General features: G+C 38.4%; 1 protein-coding gene across 2 annotated transcripts in view; it reads right to left on the bottom strand.

Moving 5' to 3' along the window:
- The window catches only part of zgc:92140 (uncharacterized protein LOC447854 homolog), a 32,328-nt gene extending 22,199 nt beyond the window's left edge, over window positions 1-10,129 (bottom strand). The window contains exons 1-2 of one of the 2 annotated variants that reach the window (XM_058785451.1): window positions 9,943-10,129; window positions 1,668-1,720 (exon numbers count right to left, since the gene is read on the bottom strand). The gene's annotated coding sequence lies outside the window, so the exon portion shown is untranslated. The remainder of the gene's footprint in view (window positions 1-1,667; window positions 1,721-9,942) is intronic. The other variant, XM_058785450.1, reaches the window with a different exon arrangement.
- Window positions 10,130-10,697: the final 568 nt, after the last annotated feature.

The raw sequence follows: 10,697 nt of genomic DNA, 5'->3' as shown, positions 1-10,697 counted from the left end.
CAATCCTTATATCTCAAGTAGGGCTGCAGCAATTTGTCGACGTCATCGATTAAGTCGATTATGAAAATACTTGATTAGCCTGGAATGCGTCGACTAGTCGCACCTTTAGCCACGCCCATTGCGCGAGCCTGCAGTTATCCCTACTGAAGACTGTTTTTCTGCCATGTTTAACACAAAACAAGACACTAGAGCAGAAGGTAAAGGCTAGTATGGCAACATCACTTCATAGAGTTGAGTACATAGCGCATTTTATTATTATATGACCGTCAGAACCGCATATAGCCGAACTGACGCCTTTACATTGTCAGGATTCACAACCGCATTCAAAGCTGCGCTGAATGAACGGAACAGCACGGGACATCGAGTTTCCTATATAATTATGACGGGTTTAATGCACCCACAGAGACGGAGAAGTAGAAATGATTCGCGTTCATCTGAAGATCCACTGGAGCTGCCGTCAGTGCCGTGGGCGCGATTGCGCGAGCTCTGAGACGCGCGAACCAAACACGCTCTCTGCACTCGCTAACAAAGCATTTAAAGTCATTGTTAGTTGTTTAAGTGTGTGATGGATAGGACAAGCCTCGACTGGGCTCATTTATTTAAAAACAGGCTGTCAACTGTGATAAAACTTCCTGGTGTTATGACTCCATTTTTGATTCTGTCGCTCTAGTGTCCCGAATGCGGTTGTGACTTCAGCTGTTACAGATATGTTTTCAAGCAGATGTTTTAATCTGCTGAATAATTAAAATATTTCAAGTCTCTCACCTGTAAGCAACTGCTGTCAGTCCCAAACAGTAACTGTGAATGCAGCCATAATGTGCATTTCTATTGATTGTATCACTGCCCTGTAATTCTTTCCTTTCCTTTCTTTCTTGTTATTGTTAGCCTATTTCTTTCTTGCTTCCTTTCTTTTTTCTTTTTTATTAATTATTTATTGTTATTATTATTACTACTCTTTTCTTATTTTTTAAATTTTATTTTCTTTGTATTTTTTATTAATTTATTTCTTTTTCTCTCTTCTCTTGTTGTTGTTTTTCTTTGTTATTTTTTGTATTTATTGTTCTTTGTTGTTATTATTTTTGTAAAGTAATTATGAGAAAACATTTGAATAAAATATTAAAAGATTAATTGCAGAATTTACTGTTATTATTTATTGATAGTTTAACTAAAGAATTCATCAACTGATAAGAAAATAAATGAATTAATTGAAAAATAATCGATAGATTAGTCGACAATAAAAATAATCGTTAGCTGCAGCCCTAATCTCAAGGTATTCAAACAAACACGCAATCAGCTCTGACAATAGAAACAACTGACTAATGTGTGAGGGCAAATGAATAACCTACTTTCTAGGCAACAGCCTTGAAGATGAAGTCAAGCAAAATAGCATCACACCCCTACTAACACACACACAGAGCAAGTACACACCCTCAAACAGGCCGCAGGGCTGAGAGCTGTCTGAGCCACCGCTCACCCTGAAAAACAGGCTGATCAGGAGAGAAAAAGAATCATGGGAAGCGGAGTACAAGTCCTTTAAATCTCAGCTGAGACAGAACAACACAAACACCAAACCCCTGCTCTGAAGAACCAGAGGAGACCCCATTCATTCATCTTCGCCTGTGACCGTGCGAGCAGGACAGCAACCCCCGACCATAATATTTACTCACCCGCAACGGCTGTAGCATCAAATCCCCGTCCCAGTTTAAACAGATCACCAAGCCTGCTGAGACAAACAGTGAAAACCTCTCAGTGCTGTCATGATTATCTTAAGACTAAAGCCTCTTTCTCTTTCCCTTTCATTCCTTCTTTATGTCTTAAGCAGTGTGAGAGGTGGTTTGGGGGCGGAGAGATGTTAAAATAATAGCGCTAGTGTTTAAGAAGGGAACTCTCTAACCACGAGAAGAGAGGGGCAACGAAAGGACTGAGGGAGAGACAGAGAGTTCAAGTCAGAGGAAGCAATGAGACTGAGAAACAGATGGGAAGATAAAAATGTCAAAGATGGTCAAGATGACAGTTTGTAACCATTTATGCCCAGAACTTAAGCTAAAAGCAATGGTTCGCAACAGTGTTCATTTTGGCAGGCATTTTTGATTTAGTCTTGAGACGAAAATGCTTAATAGGAGGGGTGTAACGATAAATCGATTAATGGATCGATTCTGTGATTTTCCCAATGCATCGCGATTCTCTCTTGAATCGATTCTGAACTTAGTTTTTAACAGCAGATGGCGCTCTATGCTAGTTTTTAACCGAACACTCACATGCCCACGAAGAAGACCGCTTGTGCATTCAACTGAGTGGTTAAATGTACTTGCACCTCTGCTTTTATGATGCAAGATTAATGTAAACACAACCCAATGTGAACACTCTTGCAATTGGCTTCAACCTTTTTGAACTTTATGAATGATTATTTTAAGTTCAAGTGATGCGTGTAAGGAACTGAAAGCAAGCTGTTTCTAAAGCATGCAGTGCCACCTGCTGTTAAAACGCATTTGATTAATCGATTTATCGTTACACCCCTACTTAATAGTCTTAGTCATTTGAGTCTTTTATAGTTTATTCTATTCTATGTCATTGCAGTTTGACTAAAAGTAATGACTAAAAGTTGACAAAAATGCAGTTACCAACATTTATTTTGGTAGCTATTTTATATGTAGTTAAAAAAAAAAAAAAAAAAAAAAATAAATAGTCATTAATTCTTCTCTCTTTAGACCAAATCAATTAGGCTAAGCTTATGAGAAATTTGAATCAAGGATTGAATTTGGAAAAACTGGAATAAATTTTCATTTTTTGGTAGAGATACAAATTAAACTCATTTTTCAGATACAGTAGGTTTTACTTAACAAGTATACATTTATTTAACATATTTTGTTGGTTAACACTGATGACACAGATTTTTTATTTAATTAGCTCATCAACATCTCCTTTTAGTCACAGAAAAATCGCATATTTTATTCGTCGTTGTCTTCGTTGGCGAAATTAACACTGGTTTGCATACCACCCAGCAAACCACTTTTAAAGAAGAACAACGATTGTAGACTATAACAGCCAAAACCCGACTACCGCAAAACAATTACCAACACCATATAATTTATTGTTATGAGTTGATTAATCAGTTGGTAAAATTTCAGGTAGGTAAGATTTTTGAAGCAAGTCTTTTTTTTGCAAAAGCAACATTTCATAGTTTTGAGTTTTTAAAAAATCTAATATTTATATATTATTTCAATTAACAAAAATGTTTTTAATAGATTTTAGTTAACAATAAAAACCGCGAAAAATGCCCAGGGATACCAATTTGCTAGGGATGTGACGAGATCCGACTGGTCTCGCGAGAACGTGATGATATCCTCGCAAAATATTTTGCAATGTTTACATTAGAGCTGCACCATTAATAGTTAAACATTGCGCTTGCGATCTTGATTCAAACACCCACGCGATCTTTATTCTTGAATGACAACGATTCAGCAATGTCTATTAAGACTTTCACATCGCAAGTGTCATCCGATGTGAACGCTGTCAGACTAAACACGCGCTGCTCAAGCTCCGATGCTTACGATGTGAAACAGGTGTTAAAGACATTCAAATTCATGCTGCTGCTGATCCAGAAAGATCAACACAAACAGTCTTTTCAACCACACATCATTATTTCTGTGTTACAGACATTTAAATAACAGAAGTACAGGCATAAAAGTTTATAGTTTGGGTATAAACGCTTATTGTCTACAGTAGCGATCAAAACTTGAAGTATCTTAACACTTGTATTGTAACGCTTATCATCTTCCGCCAGGAGGTGGCGACAACACGTTTTAAAAATGTATTTGACATTGCTCAAACATACACACTGACTAAAATTCAAAAAGTGAAAAAGCATAATAGGACCCCTTTAACAAGCAGCACTTTCATACAAGTTTTCCACACTTGTTCAGCCTATGCCTGACTTGTCTAAATTTCAAGCTAGCATGAGAACAGGCTAAAATATAAACTCACTCGCCATCCATTCTTACATAAAATGTCCCATTGAGTTGAAATGAGACAATTCACTAAAGAATGGTGTCACATACTCTTCACACAGAAACCCATTCTACTCCCGTTTCATGAATAAGGGCCAGTGTATGCAGTCAAGACGGTGTGGAAATCTTACTTGCAAAAGTCAGAACCGATCCCTCCATCCAGTCACACCGTACCACTCAGGGCTGTCCCAACACCGCCTGCTTCTGACTGACTGACTCACTGACTTCACCCCCAACTGATTTGTGGCTGTCACCTCTATACTGTGCGTGGGTCTGTGCCACTACAGTCAGAAAAGAACCTAAATTACTCAAACAACACACACCTCTCATATGACTAGTCAGACGAAACCTCAAGTACCTAATTTTTCTTCGAATAGATCAGCGTTTTCAAAACAACACACCTTTGTATCTTTCCTTTCTGCGATTACTAATAAGTACCATCTCTCCTCCAGTGAACGTACGCACAAGGCTACAGCTTCGTGGAAATCAACTCCAGGGTCAGGTCTGTAATTTTTCCGTATCCATCTCTATAAAGCTGACAAGCGCCTCCTAATTCTGCCTATAAATATTCATTTGAAATTAGAAAACCATCTATTATATACCAATTCTGTTGCCTGCTGCCGCATAATTGGTCTGCCCGTTTCCTGTAAGTATACACACAGCTCTCTAACAAGCTCTTGAAAGTCTCCAAATGAAAATCCCTCCCACTGTGCGAAACTAATTTACATCCCTTTACAAAATGTTTACTAATTCAGCAAAATCTGAATAAGGTTTAAAAATGTCATGCTTCCATCTAAATGGCACCGGTAGTAGACGGCACTGTTATTTAAACATTCAAATGAGTGTGTCCATCTGTCTCAGCACGTACTCGTGGGACAGTGGTGCCTTGATGCAGGGACGGAGAGGATGTCTATGTTTCACAACAGCAGAGGAGGATGTTTGATCTGTGTCATATCAGAACAGCGAGCGCTAGTTAGTCACACGTAGCCTTTAGCCTGACCTCTACCTTGCGTGACACAAAAATCAACCTCAAAAGCCACCTCTGAACCACATGGGCCTTTCTCTGGATGATTGGATTTGAAATTGATCCGTCAATGCTTTCCAAGGCAGGAAGGATCGACAGTTGGTGTACTATCTTAGACTGTACAGTAAGGCAAGGCCTAAAATGCCACGATGCAAAGCTATCTGTGCAAATAATTTTTTTTCACTTTTTAAAGTCGACATGAAATATAAGTTGCATTCATCTTTTGACATATCCAAGTGAAACAGCGTCTTGAAAAACAAACAAGTGTATGGTGGTATTTAATTTAGTTTATCGGGAATGGGATCGTTGTCATTTGATATAGCCCTGATCACGTTTGAGTGACAGCTTGTCCTGCCCTCATACAAAGGCAAAGTCATTGCAAAAGGGAGGGGAAGCTATTTTGATAAAACTGATAAAAAGGGCATGTGATTTAAAAAATAAAAATAAAATTTCAATGATGTGGACTGGTAAATCATAAAAAAAAAAACACTGCAATATTTCATTTAAAAAAAAATCAATTTTGATTTTATCGTGACTTTAAAAAGCATGCATTGATAATTATTCATCAGATACTTAAAGGGGTCATAAACTGCCTTTTTTTTTTTAGATTATTTTCTACTGTTCTCCGAGGACCTCTTATAATGTTATCAAGATTTTTACAATGAAAAACATTATAATTTAGAAGTAATAGGCTATTTTCTGTCTTGTTTTGAAGCCCCTCATCGGAACGCTCTGTTTGTGAATGTTTGACAGAGTACATCCTTCTTAGATGGATGCTTTTGTGATTTAGGTTAAAAAATAAACACTCCTTACATATCAAATGACCTGTAAAAACAGACAAAGAGATAGTGACCACAAAAAAAAAAAGAAATGAAAAAGATATCACTTGTGTGATGCAACATTACTGTGGGATCCAATATATTCGGCACACCATCATCTTTTCGTTTCAATGTTTCTGAAAATCCTCTTGAATTGTGCCTTGTTTGTAAATGAATCCATGATGAAATGAAGTGAACAAACGACCAAGTTCTTACTGATGTGGTCTGGAACTTCATTAAAAATAATGTTCATCCCTCTTTCCAAATGTTGGGATCAGAAGGAAGGCAATGCAAAAAGACTGTGTTTTTCCACAACTTGGCACTGCAGTGTCTTGTTTCCTTCTGAGCTATCTTTATTGTTTGATTTCTGTGTAGACCTACGTTTGACTTTCTCATTATTTACACTACATGCGCGATTTGGTGGGCGGGGCTAAATAGGCAGCGATGTAGAATCGGTAGGTGGGGCTAAACAGGTATGCGTTGATCTTCAGAGGCGGCGGTGTTTAGCCGCACTATTACATCAGAGTAGAACACTCCACAAGTTGTCGTTTTTGCAGATTGCCTTCAATATTAGCTGTTTTTAGACTAACAAGAAAGTTTTGAAACTTACAGGATGTTTTTATAGCACAATGACCTCTTATATGTCAAAATATCAAGGGCATTTTGATGTCTCAGTTCATGACCCCTTTAATCTGTATTAATTTGTCTTAATAAAATAATACAACACTAAAAAAGTAAACAATTTTAAAGATAAACCACAAATGTACAGCATGCAAAATGTCAGTTTTATTTTTCAAAATGACATTTAATGGAAATTACATTTAACATTTTTATTAAGTCTTAGTATTTTATTAATTAATTTTATAAGTATGTAATTGCATCAAACTTCAAATGCATCAAAGTATCAAATGCAAACGAAAAAGATTCTTGAGAGCTGTGGAAGAGGGGAACTTTGAATCAATTTGAAGTAACTGAACAATTACATTTCAGTCAGTTCCTCAAACATAGCTTTAGAAAACATGGAACATGCAGCATGAGTCATATAGACCATTTATATCATTTCATGTTCATTGTGTGGAAAAAAGCAACAAAAACATTTTACTAGATATCTCTATTTGTGTTCCATGGAAGAAAGAAAGTCATACAGGTTTGGAAAAACCTGAGGGTGAGTAAATAATGACAATTTTCCTTTAACCACTTGACCAAAATACCCCTCAGTGCATAAGAGTCAGATAAGGTTGTGCTGTCAACATACTAAATTCAAAAGTTGCAATTCACAGTTCACAAACATGCAACTTCCTCGGTCATCAGAACCACACCACACACAGAACTCCAAAACACCACCACAGGAACCTCCCACATAGACCTCCAGTAACTATGGTAACCTCCTCTGAGTGATGTCACCCTGACATTGCATCATAACCCCATGAGCTAATTGGGTCGCATTTCTCAGGTCCCATGATGCACGTGGGAGAAACTGAATAAAACAAAGTGGGAGAAAGGAGCTGTGATGGTGGAGAAGATTGAAATTGACTGACCGAGAGGAGGACCCACAGACGCTATTAATAGCCATTCAGCCTCTTCAGTCACCAGAACAAAAGCCATATGTGCGCAAAGCAACACACACACTGCTTATGGATGAGAGAGAGACAGATGGAGGCGTCAGACTGATGAGAGATTGAGAGAGAGAGAGAGAGGTACAGAGCCGACCGTGTCTCCCCAGAGCGAAGTCCAACTCATTTCCGCAAATTGGTTCTTTCGAACGGTTTCCTTCAGAAAAAAAAATAAAAATGACTGAGCAGTTCTTTTACATCATCACATGGTTACTGACATCCCAGCATCTCCACAACATTCCTATAAAGTCCTATGAAGCATATTTTGTTAATTACATAAAGGCAATTACTAAAATTTATTTCCTGGCTAAAGTCTTTTAAAATGCTTTGTATAAGCATTGATAAAATAGGCTTACAATCAGGTTGTTAACATACTTCTAGCACGGTTAATTACATTTCTGCTATTGACTAATTTACTTTTCAGCCAGTCAGTCAAACACTCAGTTCACTCCAAATGTTCTTAGCATCAACACGCACCTCGGTACTTGGTTTATTACGAATCGTGTGTGCAAAAGAGGCTGTATCATGTGAGATTCTATCTCCTGTACGACTCCATGTGGCAGCTTGTGGCTCACAATAGGTCTGCTTTTAAAAGATTAAATGTTATATTTAAAAATCCAATTGCTTCAGGAGAAAATGAATGGGATTTTATGGAGCCTGACTGTTGCACAAGTTCTTTCAGTCAATAGAATCACTCTGGGCTCCAACAGGATTCTGTTAGGGGTTAGAGCACGACAATGGTTCAACAGAGTCAGTGAGCTGTCAAACCAGATCATTCAGAGTTGGACAAATCTGAAAGAATCAGTTGTCTGTAAAGAGTAAGGGAACTCTAAAATTAAATGAATCACTTGCAAGTCAGACGAATCTGACAGAGATGGTTCAAGGTTCAGTGAGTTGGAGAGTTGTAAAGACAGATCACTGCAGGTCAAATTTAAGTCTACATAAATTCAATTAGTCAGTGAGTTGATTCAGGAACCGCTCGGACGATTCAGTCAGATTCATAAATGAACAGAGTAATTGAAAAAAAGAAAAACAGATTCAAATGGAATGACTCGTTTATGAATCAGACATCACTAAATCCCGTACCAGACAAATCCCGTAAATAACTAGCTGCATTCGAAATAGGCTAGCATACTCAGAGTAATTATTTTGCGACCATTAAAAAAAAAAAAAAGTATGTTCTACATCGTAAGAATGTGTGCAGTATGCATTTAATCCGGATTATACTACATTGGCAATTCCGTCATTATGTGATCAGTTGAATCAGTTCACGGTCATCCACAAAACAAATCCTCTCCCATGGCCCCATGGGATAGTAAAGTATGCACTTCAGCATAATTCAGACCAGTGTTGCCAATTTAGCAATTTTGTAGCTAGATTTAGTGACTTCTCCACTCCTTTTGAGATTTTTTTCAAAAGTTAAGGGACAAATATAATAACTTCTTGGACAAACCTTATCCAAGTTCTCATCTTGCCCACTGATCTATATTCATCTTTATATAGATCAGTGAATTTGCCATTATGATGTCATTTAGTGACCTTTAGCTACTTTCAGTTGAAAGCTGTTGGCAACACTGATTCAGACATGCTACTCCTTTCACTGTTTTCGCCTACTATTAGTAGAGAAGTACGGTTTCGCCATTCTCAGTTCTCTGAGTCAGTGAGTTGATTCGAACAGCCAGTGCTGTTCTGTGATCCAGTTCAACCGACCAACTAAAAAGATCCGACTCAAAAGGAATGATTCACTTATGAATCAGACATCGCTAAATCACGCACGGCTCCCTCTAGACGTAAACATGTCTGCCATTCAAACACACCGCCATACATTGAATGCGCGCTAGTGAAAATACTGCATATGAAAGCACAGTGACAGAAGGACACACACAGCTGCACCACGGAAGAGACAGAGGGCGCATTGTCTGCCCGCAGGACAGTGGACAAACACACTCACACACACACACACACACACGTGTACGTGTGCATGCATGCCAACCCAGGTGTCTTTTGTTTTCTTTACTTCCAGTTCGGTAGTACCACATAAAAACACGGGGGGGCGGGGGGATCAATTAACGTCCTTGCAATGCGACAGAAACCTCATATTAACCAATTATTGATCTCACCTATTCCTGTCTACCATGGCTGTCTTAAAACCTAGTATACTGCTTACCTAGACAGCAGTTTGGGCATCATAGTCTCCCAAAAATATTGCATTCGTTTTGGACGCTAAAGATGCCCAAAAACGCTGTGTAGACCGGCGGAACACTGGGTTTTGAGACACAGCCCATACACCACCATGCAGCCCAGAATCACTGTTCACAGATCAGATCAAACTGGTCATGCAAAAAAGAAGAACCAGTCAGGAGCCAAAACAGGAATCGACTCACCAAAGACAAGAAACAAAGAAAAGCAATCGGTTTGCGTTTAACAATTAACACAAGCATCAGCGCAAAAATGCATATATATGACAGGGAAACACTCACTTGTCAGAAGTGACCCGCTCGGTCCACTGGCGGCGGCTCACACACACTCACACACTCACGCAGACGGAATAAGCGCTGCTGTAGTGATGTGGACCGCTGGCTTACAGCCTGCACTCCTGATTTGCTCGAAGAACTGCAGCCATCTTGCTGAAGCCCGTGTGGCAAACCAACCACATGCCTAGACGTAGGAGGGGAGGAACTAGTCAAATGATCATAAACCTTTTCCACTTCTCACCTCAGTAGCATGTCTTGAAAAAGAGCTTTCCAATATTGTCAATTGCTTATGCCAAGAAATTATATTAATTTTTAGATCAATAATATTTTAAGCAACTTCTAATGCATGTTTCTTATTATTTATAATGTAAGGTGTTTTGTGTACTTCCAATTATATATTGTAACAATGATAAAATGTTAAAGTCTTTACTGTCACTTTTGATCAATTTAACGCGTCCTTTTTGAATAAAATTTATTTAAAAAAAATCTTACTGTCCCCAAACTTTTGAATGGTGGTATGTATATATAATTTTAATGTATAAATATATATTGCTCTATGGTAAACTCTGCAATAAAATGTTTCCAGTGGGAATAATATATTTAGGTTGTGTGGTTTTACTGGATCACATACACTTAGATGCAACCAGGGGCGTCGAACAGGGGGTAATGGTGGAAATGAGTATCAGGGGCCCTTGGGGTGGGGGGCATAATGATGTTGTGTTGTGAGGGGGGCCCACCCCCTTGGTTGTGTGACTGGGGCC

This window comes from Onychostoma macrolepis, chromosome 08 (genome assembly GCF_012432095.1).
Source record: "Onychostoma macrolepis isolate SWU-2019 chromosome 08, ASM1243209v1, whole genome shotgun sequence".
Classification (NCBI taxonomy): domain Eukaryota; kingdom Metazoa; phylum Chordata; class Actinopteri; order Cypriniformes; family Cyprinidae; genus Onychostoma; species Onychostoma macrolepis.
The sequence above is the reverse complement of the archived record's forward strand: the minus strand, read 5'-3'. Positions and strand labels throughout refer to the sequence as shown.